The sequence below is a fragment of the Camelus bactrianus genome, chromosome 6 (genome assembly GCF_048773025.1).
Source record: "Camelus bactrianus isolate YW-2024 breed Bactrian camel chromosome 6, ASM4877302v1, whole genome shotgun sequence".
NCBI lineage: Eukaryota > Metazoa > Chordata > Mammalia > Artiodactyla > Camelidae > Camelus > Camelus bactrianus.
Genome location: NC_133544.1, coordinates 76785190 through 76805496, shown reverse-complemented (window position 1 = coordinate 76805496; position 20307 = coordinate 76785190). Strand labels below are relative to the sequence as shown.

At 33.8% G+C, this 20307-nt stretch overlaps 1 long non-coding RNA gene across 1 annotated transcript in view; it reads left to right on the top strand.

Annotated features, from left to right (window-relative positions):
- LOC123619709 (uncharacterized) overlaps nucleotides 1-20307 on the top strand; it is a 558614-nt gene that overhangs the window by 188573 nt on the left and 349734 nt on the right. Inside the window, exon 4 of the long non-coding RNA XR_012507661.1 lies at nucleotides 3457-3568. This is a non-coding gene — a long non-coding RNA (uncharacterized LOC123619709). The remainder of the gene's footprint in view (nucleotides 1-3456; nucleotides 3569-20307) is intronic.

Genomic DNA, 20307 nt, shown 5'->3' with positions numbered 1-20307 from the left:
TGAATCATAGGGTAAGTCTATTTTCAGTTTTTTGAGGAACCTTCATACTGTTTTCCATATTGGTTGCACCAAACTACATTCCCACCAACAGTGTAGAAGGGTTCCCTTTTTCCCACACCCTCTCCAGCATTTATCTTTTGTGGACTTTTTAATGGTGGCCATACTGTTTTGATTATTGTAGCTTATTAGTAATGTATTTTGAAATCGTGATGTGTAATGCCTCTAACTTTGTTCTTCTCACTATTGATATGGTTGACTGTTCAAGGTCTTTTGTGTCTCCATATGTGTTGTAGAATTGTTTTTTCTATTTTTCTAAAAATTGCCATTGGAATTTTACATTGAATCTGTAGATTGGTTTGGGAAAATATGGACATTTTACTAATATTAAGTCTTCTGATTCAGAACATAGGATGTCTTTACATTTGTTTGTATCTTCTTTAATTTCTTTAGTCAATGTTTTATGGTGTTTAGTATGCAAGGTTTTTACCTCCTTAGTTGTTTATTGCTAAATATTTTATTATTTTGGTGCTGTTGTAAATGATATTTTTTTCCTGATTTCCTTTTGGGTAATTTATTGTTAGTGTAGAAGCACAACTAATTTTTTTATATGTTGATTTTGTATCCTGTAACTTTACTTCATTTGTTTATTAGTTCTAACAGGGTTTTTCTGTTTCTGAGTCTTTAGGTTTTATATATAGAAGATTGTGCAGTCTGCAAACAGTGACAGTTTTACTTCTTCCCTGCTTGCTTGTATGCTTTTCATTGCTTTTTCCTGCCTAAGTGCTCTGGCTAAGACTTCTAGAACTCCATTAAATACAAGTGACTAGAGTGGGCATCCCTGCCTTGTTCCCGGTCTTAAACGAAAGACTTTCAGTTTTGATCACTGAATATGGTATAAGGAATGAACTTTCCATATATGACCTTTATTATTTGGAGTTAATTTCCTTCTATTCCTAGTTTGTTGAGAAGTTTTATCATGAAAAGGTGTTGAGTTTTGTAAAATGCTTTTTGTACGTCTATGATAATCATGAACTTTATTTTTTATTCTGTTAATGTGATGTATCACAGTAATTGATTTTCAGATGTTGAACCATCCTTACATCACAGGTATAAATTCAACTTGGTTATGCTGTATTATTCTTTCAGTGTGCTCTTTCATTCTGTTTGCTAGTATTTTGTAGGGAGTTTTTGCGTCTATATTCATCAGGGAATTTGGTGTGTAGTTTTCTTTTTTCATGATGTCTTTGTCTGACTTTGATATCAGGATAATGCTGGCCTCATGAAATGAATGTGCAAGTGTTCTGTTCTCATCACTATTTTGGAAGAGTTTGAGAATGATTAGTGTTATTTCTTCTTAAGTGGTAGAATTCACAATTAAACCCATTTTATCCTGGGTTTTATTTATTGGTAGGTTTTTGATTACTAATTCAATCTCCATGCTAGTTAGAGTTCTTTTCAATTTCTATTTGTTCATCATTTACTCTCTGCAGGGTTGTATGTTTCTAGGAATTTATATATTTTCTAAGTTATCCAGTTTGAAGACATATCATTGTTCATAGTAGTCTTTTATGATCCTTTTTAATTGGGTGGCATCAATTCTGATGTCTCTTTTTTAATTTCTGATTTTATACATTTCAGTATTTTGTTTTTCTTTTTGTAAGCATTTGTTAATTTTGTTTATTTTTTTAAAAAACTCTTAGTTTTGTTATTTTTCCTCTATTTTTCTAAATTCTGTTGATTTATTTCTGCTTTGTTGTATTTTCTACTGCTAACTCTGGATTTAATTTGTTCTTCATTTTCTAAATCCTCGAAGTTTGAAGTTAGTTTATTTGAGATTTTTCTTTTTAATGTGGGTGCTTGTTGCTGTGAACTTCCCTCTTAGTATAACTGTTTTAGCTGCATTCGATAAGTTTTGTTAAGTTGTATTTTATTATCTTTTGTCTTGAAGTATTTTATAATTTCCTTTTTGTCTTCTTTGACCCCATGATTGTTCCAGAGTGTGTGGTTTAGTTCTTACATATTTATCAGTTTTTTTCAGTTTTGCCTCTGCCACTGAGTTCTAGTTTCATTACATTGTGGTCAGAAAAATTACTTTATATAATTTAAATATCTTAAATTTGTTGAGACTTCTTTTGTGACCTAAAATGTGATTGATCCTTGATGAAGACCCATCTGTACTTGAGAAATGTGCATATTCTGCTCTTATTTCTTGTAATGTTCTGTGTATGTCTGTTAGGTCTACTTGATCTACAATGTTATTCAAGCCCTCTGTTTCCTTATTGATCTTTTGTCTGGATGTTCTCGCCATATTGAAGGTGAGACATTGAGGTCTCCTAGTGTTTCGTATTGCTGTCTGTTTTTCCTCTCAGTTTTGCCTATGTTTATTCTATGTATGTGGGAGCTCTGATGTTGGAAGCATATGTACTTAGAATTGTTATGTCTTCCTGGCAGAATTGACTCTAATTATAATATATTCCTCTTTATCTCATTTGACAGTGTTTGCATTAAAGTCTGTTTTGTCTGATGTAAGTAAAGCCACCCCTGCTCTCTTTTGGTTACCATTTGCAAGAAATACCTTTACCCATCTCTTCACTCAGCCTATGTGTGCCTTTAAATCTAAAGTGCATTTCTTGTAGACAGCATATTGTTGAGTCCTCTTCTTTTCTTTCCTTTTTTTTTTTAAATCTATTTAGTCACTCTGTGTCTTTTTATTGGGGAATTTAAACCATTTACATTTAAATTAATTACCAATAGGGAAGGATTTACTGTTGCATTTTGTTAGCTGTTTTCTGTTAGTTTTGTGTTTCTTTTGTATGCATTTTCTTTTTATCTGTCTTCCTTTGTGTTTTTATTTTTTTATTTTTTTGTATTGATATGCTTTGATATCTTTCTCTTATTTTTCTTTTGTGGTGACCTTAAGGCTTACATAAATTATTTCATAATTGTAACAGTCTATTTAAGCTGATAACAACTTAAGCTCAGTGGCCAACGAAAACTGTCTATGTATTAGACAAAGCAGGCACCTCTCTCATTCTTCATAAACTGGCCTTGTACACATGACAACCTCCACTAATCAGCCTGGCTTGATAGTCTGGGAGTTTCTGCCAATTTTTCCCTTCCCAGGGATAAACAGGCAGCTAGCTGTGTTTTTTGTCTGTACATTCTGTGCTGAGTTCAGGTGATAGGGAGCTATGACATGTAGCCCAAACCATCATCCATGTTCTTCCCCAGGTGGCTGGACTGTGCCATACTCAACAGAGCTCCAAGACTAGCAAGTCATATGCCAGTTCTTTGAGCAGCTCCAGAGAAGTTGGGGTGTTGTATCCGTGGTCAACCCTTTCCCTCCCTGGGAGAAGCTAAAAGCTGGGATTTTTCATACACACACTCTGAGCTAGCAAGTAGGGGGAAGTATTTATGCTTTCTATCAACCCAAGCCACTGTCTTTTTCTCCCTTAGGTAGCTAGACTGTGCTGGACCAATAAGAGCTTCAAGAATGGAAAAGTTCTTTGAGCAGCTCTGGAGGATTTGGAGTACTGGATGCATGGATCAACTCCTTCCCTCCCCAGAGGTAAGCTGAGAATCTGGATTTTTTTATTTGCTTGCTCTATGCTAAGCAAGGTAAGGATCTGTGGTATCTAACAGCCCAAGCTTCCATTTTTCCCCAGGTGGCTAGACTGTGCAGGGCTCATCAAAGCTCCAAGATTGGGAAGGCAAAATCCAGTCCTCTGAAAAGTTGGGGCAATAGATATGTGTACCTAATCCTTCCCTCCCCTAAGTTAAGTTGGGAAGTGGGAATTCTCTTGCTGAACATATGGTACTGTATCTGGGGCAGGGACTGACGTGAGAGGATTTTCTAGATCTCACTACTGACTTTGATGAGTTTAGTTTCTATTCTCCTGGAGTACAAGAGACTTTGAATTAGTTTCTGGATTTTAAAGAAATGGAATTTATCTGTGAATTGTTACTGAATTGCTGTTTGTGGGTGAAAGGAGGTGCAGGGCTTTCTACTCTGCCATCTTGCTATTGTCGCTACCATTAAAGTTTTTTCATTGTTCCAATTCACGCATATTAAGGCTATACCAAGACATTGCACAAATCCAAGGAACCTCATTACAGTAGAATAGAATGCAAGTTGTGCACTCTGTAATTGTAAAATGTTGTTGCCTGTCTGTGAGCGTACTGTAGACTGAATGAAGACTTGAATTAGGATAGAAGGAAAAGTTCATGAATGGGGGAGCTGGGCAGCTACTGTAGTTAAGTCTTGTATGTATTAGAGGGGTCACTCATTACGTCATGAATTGTATTTCCATAGTGACTCACAATATTGAGCATCTTTCCTTGTGCTTATGGGCTATTTGTATATTCTTTGGAGAAATGTCTATTCACATCCTTGGCTAATTTTACAAATTGGCTTATTTGGTTTGTTGTTGTTGTTGTTGAGATCTTCATATGCTCATTATCATAAGAGTTCATTATATATTTGGGATATACATCTTTTATCATATACATGATTTGCAATATTTTCTTGCTGATACCCTTTACAGTACAAAAGTTTTTAATTTTGATTAAGTCCAGTTTATCTCTTTTTTTTTGTTGTTATTGCTTATGAATCTGGTGTCACATATAAGAAACCATTGCCTAAGCCAAGATAATAAAGATTTACATTTATGTTTTCTTCTATGAATTTAATAGTTTTAGCTCTTATACTTAGATGAAGATCCATTTGAGTTAATTTTTGTATACAGTTTGAGGCATTTTGATTTTATTTTGATATCCAGTTATACCAGCACCATTTGTTGAAAAGATTTTTCTTTCCGCATTGAATTGACTAGGTACCTTTGTTAAAAATCAGTTGACTGTAAATGTACGGTTTATTTGTGGACTCTCAACTCTATTCCAATAATCTATATATTTATCCTTAAGCCCATACAACACTATATTGATTACCACAGCTTTGTAGTAAGTTGTGTGAATCATCCAACTTTTCCTTCTTTTTAAAGATTGTTTTGGCTATTCTGGGACTCTTGCATTTCCATATAAATTTTAGGACCAGTGTCTCAATTTCTGCATAAAAGCAGAATTTGAGGGTTTTAATAGAGATTATTTTCAACATGTAGATTTACTTGTGGAGTATTACCATGTTGAGAATATTAAGTCTTCTAATTCATGATAATGGGATTTCATTCCACTTATTTAGATCTTTTAAAATTACTTTCATCAATGTTTTGTAGTTTTCATTCTAAGAGTCTTTCACTTCTTTTTTTAAAACTTATTCCCAAGTATTTGATATTTTTGATGCTATCACAAATGGAATTGTATTCTTAATTTTCAGATTATCTGTTATAGCATATAGAAGTTTATTTGTATAGGTTGATCTTGTATCCTGTAACCTAATAAACTTATTAGTTCTGGTTATTTTTTTTTTAATTTGTGGTTTCTCAGGATTTTCTGCATATGAGATTTTGTCATCTGTGAATAGACACTATTTTACATCTCTTGGCTAGAAACTTCACCATAATGTTGGATAAATGTGACTGGAATAGACATACTTGTTTGTTCTTGATCTTAGGTCAAAAGCATTTGCACTTTCACCACAGAGGATGCTGTTAGATGTCGGTTTTTCATAGATGCCCTTTATCAGATTTAGGAGATTCTCTTCTATTTCTAGTTCTTTTGAGAGATTTTATCATGAAAGGATGTTGGATTTTGTCAAGTGCTCTCTCTGTATCTATTGGGATAACCGTATTTCTTTGTCCCTTATTTTCTTGATATTGTTTAACACATGATTTGATTTTTGAATATTAAAGAATTCTACATTCCTGTGATAAATCCCACTTTGTCATGGAGTATAATGCTTCCTATATCTTACAGGCTTTGGCTTGCAAAAATTTTATTCAGGTTTTCTGTGTTTATACTCATAAGAGATTGCTCTCTAGTTTCGTTTCTTCTTTTATCTTTGTTTGGTTGTAACCTCATAAAGTAACTTGTGAAATATTCTCTAGTTTGTTTTTTCTAAGTTTGCCAGCAATCTGTGTTAATATTTTAACACTTAGTAGAATTTAACAATTAAGTTACCTTGCCCTGGGCTTTTCTTTGTGGGAAGTATGTTAATGCATTTGCTTGTTATATGTCTGTTCAAATTTTTCTGTTTCTTATGGGGCCTGTTTTGATAGTTTGTGTTCTAGGAATTCATCCATTTCATCTAAGTTATCTACTTGTTTGGCATACGATTGCTCATACTACTACCTTATTTTCTAGTGAGAGGATACAAATAGATAGAGTAATTTCAGATATGGATAATTGTTCTGAAATAATTGGCTCCTACTGTCTATAGGAAAATTGTAACTTTTTTTTTTTTTTCTGTATTTAGAGACCTCCCACCTGTTTCCTCTCTAATCTCCTTCAGTTTCCCAGTAGGGAATCTTGCTTGGTAGAACAGGTCTGTGCAATTATGTTTGAATATCCCATACTGCTTCCTATTTCTTTGTTTAGGTCCCTGTGATTCCTCATACCTTGATTCCCTTTCTTTTTCACCTTCTTAGTCACCTAAAGTATTCCCGAACTCTGCTCAGTGTAACAGCCTCTGGGAGATGTTTCTGATTACTCCGGCCCTAGGGACTCACTTCAAATCCACAGTTGTAGTACTTACTGTTGCCTTCACTTGGCACTAACACAGGTGTTCACATGTGCTGTTTAGTGTTGCCCCTGCAAGTTCTGGCACTCTACATAAATTTGAAGTTCTATGCAAGAAATTAAAATTTTGATTTTTAAACCTTTGTACTCTTGGTACTTATCCCAGGGTTTTGAAAGCAGTACTCAATGAATGTAATGAGTACATAAGTCTGTCTTTCCTTTTACAGAAGATTTAATTTTCTAAAGGAAGGTTGTCAAAATTGCCCTTAAATGACTGAGACAAAATATTTCTCAATCTTATCTTATTTGAATTCGTGCTCTTGTGAGTACAAATGTGTTACACAACTTTTTAGTATCAATGAAAAGGTACAGTCTACTTCACCATCCACTATTTATTTATACTGTGGGGATATTAATTTATACCTTTCAGGGCAAGTATAAGAATTAAATGGCTTTTTGCATGTAATTTTTTTTTCCTGTGGCGAAAAGAGATGTGAAATAGATGTGTTTATTACTAATACTTTTCTTTTTTTTTTTCCCATTTTTTAGTTGAAGATAGTTGATTATATAAGTTACAGGTATACAGTATAGTGATTCACAATTTTAAAGGTTATACTCCATTTATAGTTACTATAAAATATCGGCTATATTCCCTGCCTTATACAATATATTTTGTAGCTTAGTTTTTACATAATGTTTGTACCTCTAATCTCCTGGTTCTTATATCACCCCTCACCCATTCCCTCTCTCCACTGGTTACCACTAGTACAACCACTTGTGCAAAGCATTCCACAAACATTAGTCCTGTTGTTTGGAAGGAACTGAGGAAAATGTAGTTAACATGAATATATTGTGCATTCAGAGAAAATTTTCTTTAACTGCTTTGAAAAAGAGCATTCTGCCTCCCCTCCCCCAGCCCTGGAAATAGTTATTTTATATGGAAATTTCAGGCAAAACATTTTTTAGAAATGTAGATAGTAGAGGACAAAAAGCTCAGATGATGAAGAGTAGAACATGGGAATTTGAAGAGATGTCTGATGCATCATATTCTTCTATAAAAGTGGTGTAGGGTTTATCTATCTGTAGTCATATTCCATCTATCACTGGGAAACCTATGGGATGTACAAACCAAAGAATTAAGTGAGGTACTCTCATTTTCAAAAAGGTCACTGGCTAGATGTTTATCATGTCCATTTCTTCTTTTCCTTCCTTTTCATGTGCCCAGTGTTAGCTGACATTTTCAGCCTTCCTTGCAGTTAAGTGTGATCATATACTGGAGATCTGATTAAGGAAACAACACAAACACTGTTTTTCTTTATCTTCTAGCTAGATACAGTGGCCCCATCATATGCTTGGGCTTTAAAGTTGATCACTGAAGTTGGCATTATTGGGTCTCTGAGTGACTGCATAAAATCATGCAATGTATATTTTGTGAAACAAAACAAAATTACAACATGCTAAAAACTCTGAGAATCTCTGCAGTAATGAAAACTTTTATTTTTATTTTTAGCCCACTGTTATCCAAACTTACTGATCCATAAAATATTTTGAGATTATGGGGAGGGGTAGTAACTTCCATTAACATCTGGTGGAATGTACTTTGTGAAATTTTGTCTTAGAGAATTGATAGCTCTGAGACATGGTGCAAAAAGGCTGGAGTAAAGAATAAATATACAATAGAAACAGTGAGTAAATCTAACTGCTGCTATGAGTTCCAATAAAATCTGAGAACTATCACGCGTAAACATTAAACTAGGCAAGTAAAAGGAAAGAAAAAAGGAGAAATAGGTTTTTAAACATTGTTAAAGTTTTTCTGTTATTCGAAATTCTTTGATTTGAAAAAAACTGACAGTGACACATTTTTTCTTTCATTTTTAAAAATTTTGTAGGTTTTTTGGTATACAAATGATATACTATATATTTGCACAGAGTGTACAATTAAATTATTTTAAATAAATTTATAGAATCATGCAACCATCACCACAGTCCAGTTTTTGGACGTATTCATTATCCCAGAGTGTTCCCTCATGCCCATTTGAAGTCAGTCCTCATCCCCACATCAGTATCAGACAACCAAGGATCAGCTTTGACCTTTATGGAGCATAAATATAAATGCAACCCTACTCGATGTAGATTATTACATCTGCCTTCTTTTGTTTAGTGTAATGATTTTAAGGTCCGTATATGTTGTAGTACATATCAGTAGCTTATTCCTTTTATTCATGAATAATATTCCATTGGATGAATACACCACATTTTGTTCATTCTTTCACCAGTTAATGGACTTTGAATTGTTTCCATTTTTTACTATTATGAATAATTTTGCTATAAACATTTGTACGCAAGTCTTTGTGTGGACATATGTTTTCATTTCTCTTAGGCAGATATATGAGAGTAAGATTTCTGAGTCATAAATTGACAAAATGTTTCCAAGGTAGATTTACCACTTTACATTCCCACCTGCAAAGCAAGAGCAATATTCTCCACATTTTTACCAACAACTGTTATTTTCTGACTTTTTGATTATGGTAATTCAAGTGGGAGCATAATGATATCTCATTGGGGGTTTTAATTTGTATTTACTTAAAGACTGATAATGATGTGCATCTTTTCATATACTTATTACCTCTTCATATATCTTATTTGGTAAAATGTCTTAAGTATGTGATACGACCTTTTTAAAAATTGTATTCCTTGTCCTTTGATTATTGACTTGTAAGAATTCTTTATATAATTTGGATATAAGCCCATTATTTGATTTGTAATTGAAAAATATTGTCTCTAAGCCTGTACTTGCCTTTTAATTTTGTTATTGGTGTATTTTGAAGCTCTCAAGTTTTAAATTTTGATGAAGTCCAATTTCTCAGTTATTTCTTTTTTTGTGATTTGTTTATGGTCTTAAAATTTTCCTCTTCTTTTCCTCCAGAAGAATTACAATTTTAGGTCTTATTTTTGGATCTGTACTTCATTTTGAGTCAATATTTGTATATTGGTATGAGATGTCTACATTCATATTTTTGCAAATGGATATACATTTGTCCCAGCATCATTGTTGAAAATACTAGTTTTCTTTCATTGAATTGCTTTGGAACCTTTGTTAAAAAAAAAAGAAAAAGAAGAAGAGAAAGAATCAACCATAAATATGAGTTTATTCATGGACCCTCAAGTCCATTCCATTATCTATATGCCAATCATATAATGGTATCACATTGTTTTAATTAATGAATAGTGGGTAGTGTAACTCCTTCAGTTTTTTCCCTCCTTTTCAAAGTTATTTAAGTAATTTGAGGTCCTTTGCATTTATGAACATGTGTGCATATAAGCTTGTCAGTATCTAGAAAATAGAACTGTGATGTTATTTTGATAGAGATTACATGATTACATTGAATATATAGATTAATTTGAGGGGAATTTCCAGCATAATAATCTTGAAACTTCCCATCCATGAACATGAAATATCCCTTGATTTATTTGGGTATTCTTCAATTTCTCTTATTAATGTTTTATAGTTTCCCATGTACATAGCTTATGTTAAGTATTTTCTAAGTATTTAAAAATTCTATTTTGAATGCAGTTGCTTTCCTAATTTTATTTTCTAATTAGTCATTGGTAGTATATAGAAATACAATTGATTTTTTATGTTGTAACCATCCTGAACTCACCAGTTCTATCAGGGGTGTGTGTGTGTGTATTTGCATGTGCATGTAAGTGTTTTTGTGTCTGCATTTTCACAAATATGATCAGGTATCCTGTGAATAGAGTTTTAACTTCTTCCTTACAATCTGAATCCTTTTATATTTTATTTTAGTTTGTTTTATTGCAATGAACAGAATTAAATTATTGAATAAAAGTGATGATATTGGCCATGCCCTCATGTCCATATTATGAGGAAAGTATTCAGTCTTTCAACATTAAGAAGGATGTTACTTGTAGGCTTTTCCATAGGTGCCCTTCTCAGGTAGAGGAAATGCCCTTTTATTTCTGATTTATTGAGATATCATGAATAGTAATTGAATTTTAATGTATTTTCTTTTGAAAATACAGGGTTTGTCTTTTATACTATTAATATGATATATTGATTTTGAATGTTAAACCAACATCTCAGGCCTGGTATAACTTTCATTTGATCCTCCTGTTTGGTAATCCCTTTTGTGTTGTTGGATTTATTTTGCTATAATCTCATTAAATATTTTTATTCTATTAAAAGAGTTATTGACCTGCAGTTTTCTTTCTTTTATTTTTTTGATTGAAGTATGATTGATCTACAACACTGTGTTAGTTCCAGATGCAAAACTTAGTGATTCAATATTTCTGTACATTACAAAATGATCATTGTGTTAAGTCTAGTTACCATCTGTCACCATACAAAATTATCAGATTATTTATTGACTGTATTCCCCATTCTGTACATTTCATACCCATGACTCATTGTCATTTTAATCTCTCTCACCTATTTCTCTCCGTTTCCTTCCTTTCTCCTTACTGGCAACAACCTGTTTGCTCTCTGAATCTATGAGCCTGTTTCTGTTCTGTTATTTTTTTTTATTCTGTTTTTTAGATTGGACTTATAAGTGAAATCAAATAGTATTTGACTTTCTCTGCCTAACTTATGTCACTTAGCAAAATTCCCTCTAGCTCCAAATATGTTGTTGCAAATGGCAAGATATCATTCTTTTTTATGGTTGAGCAATATTCCAGTGTGTGTGTGTGTCTGTGTGTATCTCTCATCTTCTTTGATCTGTGTTCTTACTGATTTTCTGCCTGAATGATCTATCCATTGATGTAAGTGGAGTATCAAAGTCCCCTACTATTGTGTTATTGTCATTTTCTCCCTATATGTTTGTTAATATTCACTGTGTGTATTTAGGTGTTCCTATGTTATGTACATATATATTTACAAGTATTATGTCTTCTTGCTGATTAGATCCGTCATTATGTAGTGTCTTTCTTTCCCTCATGTTACAATCTTTGTTTTAAAGTCGATTTTGTCTGATATAAATATTGCTACCCCACATTTTTTTTCATTTCCACTTTCATGGAATACCTTTTTCCTTCCTCTTACTTTCAGCCTATGTCTTTACATCTAAAGTGAGTCTCTTGTAGGCAGCATATATATGGTTTTGTATCCATTCAGCTACTCTGTCTCTTTTGATTGAACCATATAGTACACTTACATTTAAAAAATTACAAAAGGTGTGTATTTATTGCCATTTTGTTATTTTCTGGTTGTTTTGTAGTTTTTGGCTTGTTTTCCTCTTCTTTTGGTATCTTCCCTTCTGCTTTGGCTACTGTCTCTAGTGTTTAGTTTTTTTCTTTTTGTGTGTGTATCTTTTATAGATTTTTGATTTGTGGTTAGCATAAGATTTGTATATAGCAATTTATCTCTCTCTCTATATATATACATATACACAGATGTATATCTAGCAATCTTTATATATATTTATATATAATATATATGATTATTTTAAGTTTCTGTTCTCTTAGTTCAAACACATTCTAAAAACCCTCCATTTTTACTCTCTCTCCACCTATGTTTAATGCTTTGATTTCATATTTTTCTTTTTTTTTTTTTGTTTTTATGTATCCTTTAACTTATCGTGGATATAGATGATCTTACTTCTTTTGTATTTTAACTTTCCTACTAGTTTGATTGCATATTGCCTTTCCCAGTGAGATTTTTCCTTTTATACTTTTCATATTTCTAGTTGTGGTCATTTCCTTTTTACTTAGAGAAGTCCCTTTAACATTTCTTGTAAAGTCGGTTTAGTGATGTTGGTCACTTAGCTTTTGCTCATTATAAAACTTAATGTCACCTTCAAATCTAAACAATAGCCTTACTAGGTAGAGTATTCTTCATTGTATGTTTTTTCCTTTCATCACTTTAAATATATCAGACCACTCCCTTTCTGCTCGAAAGTCAGCTGACAAACTTATGGTAGTTCCCTTGTGTGGAACTAGTTGCTTTTTCCTTGCTGCTTTTAAGATTTTCTCTTTTATTTTAAATTTTTGCCTTTTTAACTACAGTGTGTCTTGGTGGATCTTTTTGGGTTGATTTTGTATGGCACCGTCTGTGATTTCTGGACCTGGTGTCTGTTTCCTTTCCCAGGTTTGGGAGGTTTTCAGCCATTACCTCTTCAGATAAGTTCTCAGCCTTTTTTCTCTCTCTCTCTTCCTTCTAGGAACCCTATAATGTGAATATTAGTATGTTTCATGCTGTCTCAGAGGTCTCTTAAACTGTCCTCAAGTTTTTAAAATTATTTTTCTTTTTTTCTATTTAGCTTTTGTGATTTCCACCACTCTCTCTACTAGTTGGGTGATCAGTTCCTCTGTCATCTTGATTCCTTCTTGTTTGTTTTTTTTTTTTTTTTTTTTTTTCACTTATTATATTCTTCAACTCTGTTTGGTTTTTCTTTATATATTCTAACTCTTTGTCAAAATTCTCACTGTGTCCATCTTTTCTTCTCCTGAGTTCATTGAACATCTTTATGACCATTACCTTGAATTCTTTATTGGGTAGATTGCTTATCTCCACTTTTCTTAGTCCTTTTCCAGGATTTTGTCTTCTTCCTTCATTTGGAACATATTTCTCTATTCCCTCACTTTGCCTGGTTACCTTTGTTTATTTCTATATAAGCTAGTTTGCTTATGTTTTCCCATCTTGGAGAAGCGTCCTTACGTAGGAGACATCTTATAGGGCCCGGTAGCACATTCTCCTCTGTTAACCAGTTATATGCTCTAGGAGTTCCTCCTGTATGGGCTGTGTGAGCCCTTCTGCTGTGGCAGGACTGACTGTTATGGGCATGCTAGAAGGCAGGGCTGGCCCCCAGCCCAGTTGGCTGCCCTGCCTTGTGCAGAGGCTGCAGGCCTGCTGGTGGTTGGGATCATGTCCTGTGGTGTCTGGCTTTGAGCCTGGGGTGTCCTGGAACTGGTGTCACCCCTCGATGGCCTGGGCTGGGTCCTGGGGTGTCTGGGTGCATGACCTTAAGGTATCCATGGCTCCTGAGGGGAGAGGCTGAATCCCCAGGTGACTGGCTACAGGTCTTGGGAATTCCTAGTGCTGGTGCCCACTTACAGGTGGATGGGGCTGAATTCCCACATGACTAGCTGCTCAGCTTTGGGGAGTCTCAGCTCTGGCGCCGACTGGTTGGTGGACAGGTAAACCCCTGGCAGTAATAGGCTAGATGGACGATTCCAAAGTTTTGCTTATCAGCACCACTGTCCTCGTGGAAGAATGAACTTCCAGAAGTGGCTGCTGCCAGAATCTTTGTTTCCAGGGTGATTCCGAGTTGCCGCCTGTCTCTCCTGGGAGGCTCTCCTAGCAAGAGCAAATGGTTCTGACCCAGGCTTCTTTCAAATTACTGCCTCTGTGCTAGGCCTTGGAGCATGTGAGATTTTGTGTGACTTTTTTAGGAGTGGAGTCTCAATTTCCTTCAGCTCTCTGGCTCTCCCATATGCAAGCCCTGCTGATCTCCAAAGCCAGACCTTCTAGGGACTTTTCTTCTTGGTGAAGGACCCCTCAGATTGGGAGCCTGACCAGGCTCGGAACCCTCATTCCTTGGGAAGAATCTCTGCAATTGTGCTTATCCTACCATTCGTGAGTCCCTTACCCAGCGGTGTGGATTTTGACTGTAGTGCTTCTCTGTCCCCTCTATCCATCACGTTGTAGTTCCTTCTTTGTATATTCTGTTGTGGTGAATCTTTTCTACTGTTCTTAAGTTCATTATCATCAATAGTTGCTCTGTAAATAGTTGTAATTTTATTGTGCCTGTGGCAGTAGGTAAGTTCAGGGTCTTCCTACTGTCATCTTGGTCACACCGCTGCAGCTTTCTTTCCTTTTTTTACAGTTGGCTTAGTATTATAGTAGTTGTTAGTTTAGAATGTATTGGAAGCTATTGCCTTCTCTATTTTCTTGTAGTTTATGAAATACTGGTAACATTTATTCTTTAAGTAAATTACAGATTTCATAACATAAATTCTCTGGGTCTGAATTTTCTTGTGGAGAAAATTTGAATCACAGTTCCCTTTTTTTTTTTTTTTAATGGGTTAGAGATTTAGTCAAAGATTCCATTTCCTGTTGAGTCAGTTTCAGCAACTGCTTCTTTCTAGAAATTTGTCCATTTCATCAGAGTTACCCAATTTGTTGGCTTAAATTTGTACACAGTATTATCTTATAATCCTTGTAGTTTCTGTAGTTCAGGAGTAATGCCTTCCTCTTTCGTTACTGAGTTTGGTAGTTTGTAATTTCTCTCTTTTTTAAATTAATCAATCTAGTTAAAGTTTGTCAGTTATTGTTCATCTTTTAAGAATCAACTCTTGAACTCATTGCTATTTCTCTTATTATTTTTTACATTTTTTATTTCAATGACTTTGCTTTAATCTTTATTAGTTCCTTCTTTTTGCTTTGATTATTTTTCTTGTATTAGTTTCTTAAGGTGTATGCTTAAATTTTTGTTTAGAGATCTTTCTTTGTTAATAAAAGCACTAAAAACATACATTTTTCTTTCAGCACGGGCTGAGCTATATCCCATAAATTATAATGGTTTTGTCTATTCAAAATATTTACTAATTTTCAATTTAATTTTATCTTTTATTTATGGATTACTTGTAAGTGAATTATTTGTATAAGTTTGATTAAAAAAAATTGAAACTACTTTTAAGGAAAAACAAATCTCCATTCAGACAATGCAGTCTATTTTCTGAGCAACTGGTACATAAAAAGTTAAAAAAAAAAAAGGGGGGGAATTCCTATGCTTTTGGTGTGATGCAGAAATCCAGAAATCAGAACATCCAGGTGGCTATTCAGTAGGAAGTGTTTTATTTAAACTGTACCTTTGTTTAAAATTTTCAACATTGGCATTTTTAGAAGGCAATAGTCTCCAGACTGTCTTATTTTCCACATTGCCTGTCTTATTACATCAAGTTGGCTTCATCCATAACTGTTGCTTAAATGGCCTCTATGCTCATATGAGTATGAGACTCCTGACATTGTACTATAGAAAGAGTGAATGCCTCTTTAATAATTACTAAGGGCCATTTCTCTTGAGAGGATTTTTTATTTTCATAGCTTTAACAGAGTAGTAACCAAGTCCCTTTATTCTGAAAACTGTGTAATTATGGTCTGTTTAGCCTCTTTTAAACATCCCAAGAGAATATAGCTATTAATTTAGAAGAAGAGGAGCTAAATAAGAGATTTCTTGTGGCTCACAGACAGGTCTTGGAGGATCCTTTTCCCCTGCATTTCTGTATCTCTATTCAGTTGCTTCAAAATACAAGTTCTTAGTTTTTCCAAAGGAAATTTTCACTTGCGTTCTTTGTCTGTAGAAGACATATTAGGCATTATAATGTGAAGCCTGCTTTAGATCTTTCCTCCAATCAAATTGACTTACCATATTGAGAAAAATATACTTTTCCATTATTGAAATGCTACAATATTAAAAAAAATGGAAATTATAAAACAGAAAATAGAAGAAAATTCTATTACCAAGAAATAAGTAATATTGACACTTGAATTTTCACACAGTAAAATTCAGCCTTTTCAGATGTATTCTATGAAGTTTGACAAATTATAAGCCATCAAACTACCGCTGTGCTCAAGATATAGAACATTTTAATCACTCTAAAGTGTCTTTCCATCCTTTGATGGTCAATTTCATCCCCCTCCCTAAGGCCCTGGCAACCACTGATCCAATTATTGTTGCTATTGTTTTGCTTTTTTCAGAATGCCACATGGACAGAACCATACAGTGTGCAGCATTTTAGGTCTGGCTTATTTTATTAAGCATAATGCTTTTGAAAGGAATCCACGTTTCTATGGGAATCAGTAGCTTATTTCTTTTATTGCTGAGTAGAATTTCATAGTATGGATGTATTACAGTTTATCTGTTTACTAGTTAAAGGACATTGCTTTGTTTCCCATTTTTTGCAATCAGGAGTAAAGTCTCTAAGAACTTTCATATCTAAGTTACTGTGTGGATATATGCCTTGTTCCAAAGTGGCTGTATAATTTTGCATTATCATCAAGAATATATAAGCTTTCTAGTTGCTCTGTATCCCCACCAATTTTTATAGTCAGTTTTTTTGTTTGTTTGTTTTAACTTGAGCCCCTCTAATAGATAAGTAATGGTATATTATTGTGGATTTAATTTTTATTTATTTAATGATTAATTGTGTTGACATGCTTTTATGTGCTTCTTTGCTATCTTGTACATATCTTCTTTAGTGAAGGGTCTGTCAAAATCTTATGCCCATCTTTTATTAGGTTTTTTATTTTGTTTATATTGATATTTGAGAGTTCTCTGTATATTCTTGTTTTACTATATTTGGTCTGTGACTTGTCTTTTCATTTTATAAATAGTGTCTTTCTAAGAACAAAGCTTTTAATTTTGATGAAGTCTAATTTAACAATCCTTCATATATAAGTTTGTGTTCTTTACGTCGTGTCTAGGAAATCTGTGACCAACCCAAGGTCATAATGATTCTCTCCTGTTTTATTTCATAAGTGTTATAGTTTTAGGTTTTACAAAAATCTGTGATCCAGTTTGAGTTAAATTTTGTGGTCTGATGTCAAAGTTTTTAAAAATTTTATTAATCAGTTTTTGGCATGAAGAGACCCAGTTGATCCAACATTTTTTGTTGAGAAAACTTTCCTTACTCCATTGAATTATCTTGCATTATTTGTGTAAAATAATTGACCATACATGTTTGGGTCTGTTTCTGCACTCTTAGTAAGTTTCAGCTATTCATGTTTTGAAATGCAGGTAGAGGTACATACAGTTTTACAGAACTAAGGTCACATAACATTTTTGTTTTTAACCTAATGTTTCTTATATTATATTATGAATATCTCTCATTTTATTCAATTTTAATTGAAAACATAACTCTTAATGTTAAATATATATCCATGTAAGAATTTCATGTTACACATGAAATAAAATATCAGACTTTGATAGTAAGGAGGAACTAATATTTAATTTGAATATACTTTCTTCATCTTATGTGGGACCAAATGAGAGTTAAATGCTTCTAAGAAAGCATTTAGAAATAATGTTAAAAAGTTAAATTCTAGCATCAGTAGTACACACATGCAAAGTAAAGCCATTTACAATTGAAGATTGTTGCAGACAAGTTTGATAGAATTATCCAAATGCACACCTGAAAAAAAGAAAACACATTTGTGACTTGTCGTAGGATGTCTAGAGTCTCACTTGTTTAAAAAAAAAAGAAAGAAAAAGCACCTCATTAGCAACAGCTGAGCATTAGCAGCAATGAGCATCACAGCAAACAATGCATTTTAAGCCTGTCTTCAAGAATAAGAGTACAAGCCACATTATGTGGGCTACTTGTCAACTTTTAGGAACATTCCTGCCAGCTAGAAAGAGAGAGGATGTAGCTGTCCAGCTAGTCACTTTGCCCACAGCAGAAAAAAAGATACAGCAAAGGCTGGGCTGCAAAGGAAAACCTTTCAGATTCATCAGAATATTGAAAAGCATCTCAGCTTTGCTTGATTTCCTTGTTCAGGATTGTCACTTTCTCTCTCTTGGTGAGTACTTCTGCTGCAAGTGGCATTTTTATTGAACAAAAGAATCAAGTAGAAACACCAAAATGGGGTGACTCCCTGTCCTAAAAACACATCTCCAGTACACTTTGATCACAGGCTGTCTGCATTAGCATTCTGTGCAAGAGTGAAAGAAAAGCTATTCATACTGCAGAAGAGAAAACTTCCCCAAGGTTTTAATGAATTACTGTGTTTGTACAACAGTTGTCAGGTGTTTCAAATCGTTCTGTTGCTAGTACTGTACTATGTGTGTTTTATGAGTGACAGTTAAACCTAAATACAGAAGTAAATGTGTCCTTATATAATATGCTACTCTACATTTCGGAAATCTGAACACATCTATAAATTACATTTAAAATGAACTCAATGTGACCTGATTTAGAATTACTTGCTTTGATTCTCCAAACATCTTAAAAATTCTTCCCTAAAGCTCCACATTAGTTAAGATGTTGAATGCAGCTTTAGAATGAATGACAAAGACACTTACAAAGAAAACTAAGTTCACCATAGGGCAAATAGAACTATATTCATTCAATTACCGTTTTCTTTATTTTAACTCAAAAAGCTTGGGTAATTACCAAGGCTGATGTAGGCACAACTATGTTGAAGGAATCATTGAGAGCCCAAAGGGCAATAAAGACTGCAAAGAATTGCATTTGAAATGTGGTTGAGTATCTCTTAAATCAAATTGTGGAAACTTGCAAACCCAGGTCTCACTGTAGGGAACCAAGGGCATCCATGCAATATACTTAATGTTTTGTCTCTTCCTGAAAATTCAGTTTGATAATTGCATTAGACATGCTTAGAAATGTATTCATGAATTGGAGATTATTTGAAATTTAGTTATTATTGTTCTCTTCATATTTGAAAGAAAATTTCACTTGAAAAGTAGTGCAGATTAGAATTTCTGGTTTTCACTTGGGAAAGTAGAGAGCTGGAAAAAGTGTCACTCCCAAATACTGCCCCCCCAAAAAAAGCTAGACAAACTGTAAGTTCACCATATTTCTTGAATCTGAAATGGAATGCCAACTATAATAGATTAGTTTAATGATATTACAGATCACCAATCTAATTACGCTGAAAGGGGTAGGGAAGAACAGAATTCAGATAATTAAGTTTGGAAAACTATTTTGACTGCACATTGTAAGGCTAAAGACAGTAAGAACTGTATAAAAATGCTGACTGTACTTAGTAAACAGGTTTCCCTCTTTGAGAGGAAAAAAGATATTTGCATAGTATCGAAATACTTTCCTCAATATATCTATTAAATATAAAGAGAATTTTACAGTGGAAAAAACATGGCAAACAATTCAAATATTTCTTGTTACCTCATTGTGTATAAGATCTGCAAAGCACACCATTCATCATATGAAAGTGCATTAATTTAGTTAACAATACTTTATTAAAATGTACTTATTTTCAGTTTATCTAATTACAGAGTATAGTGATATCAGTTTACTTACATCTTGCCCAATGTGTGAATATATCATACATATTCAAAAATGGAACTGATGTGGGCCAGAAGGTATGTTTATTTTGAAGAACAGCATTCTGGCTGTTTTGTTCAAAAAGACTGTAGGTGAACAGGTGGACGAAAACAATTTTTCAAAAGTAATGAAGCAAGAACAGAGGTAGGGGAATCGGTGAGGAGGGTACTGGATAATCTGGACAAGAAATGACAGTGGTTTAGACCAGGATGCTATGACAAGGGGAATGATAAAAGGCTAGATTTTAGAGAAACTGGATATATTCTGAAGTAGGGCCAGTAGGATTTACTGATGGAATAGATGTGTGGTGTGAGAAAAAGAGAAGAATAAATGATGAAGATGAAGCTTGTTGGCTTGAGAAAATGGAAAATATAGTTTCTATTACTTGTGATGAGAACTCTAGTGGAGAATGCTGAGGCTGGGGCTAAGGGAAAAATGAACGGACCAAGCAGGGCAGACTGCCATACCTTGCTTATACATCAAGAAAAATGAGGGCTGAAGATTATGTAGTCTTGAGATTATCTGTTCTTTGAAGTTTAAAGTCATAGAACCTGGCTGAAGTTAGGGGTTTAATCCTTTAGAAACCTTCTCAATTTTTTTTTTCTACTGACGTACAGTTGGTTTACAATATTG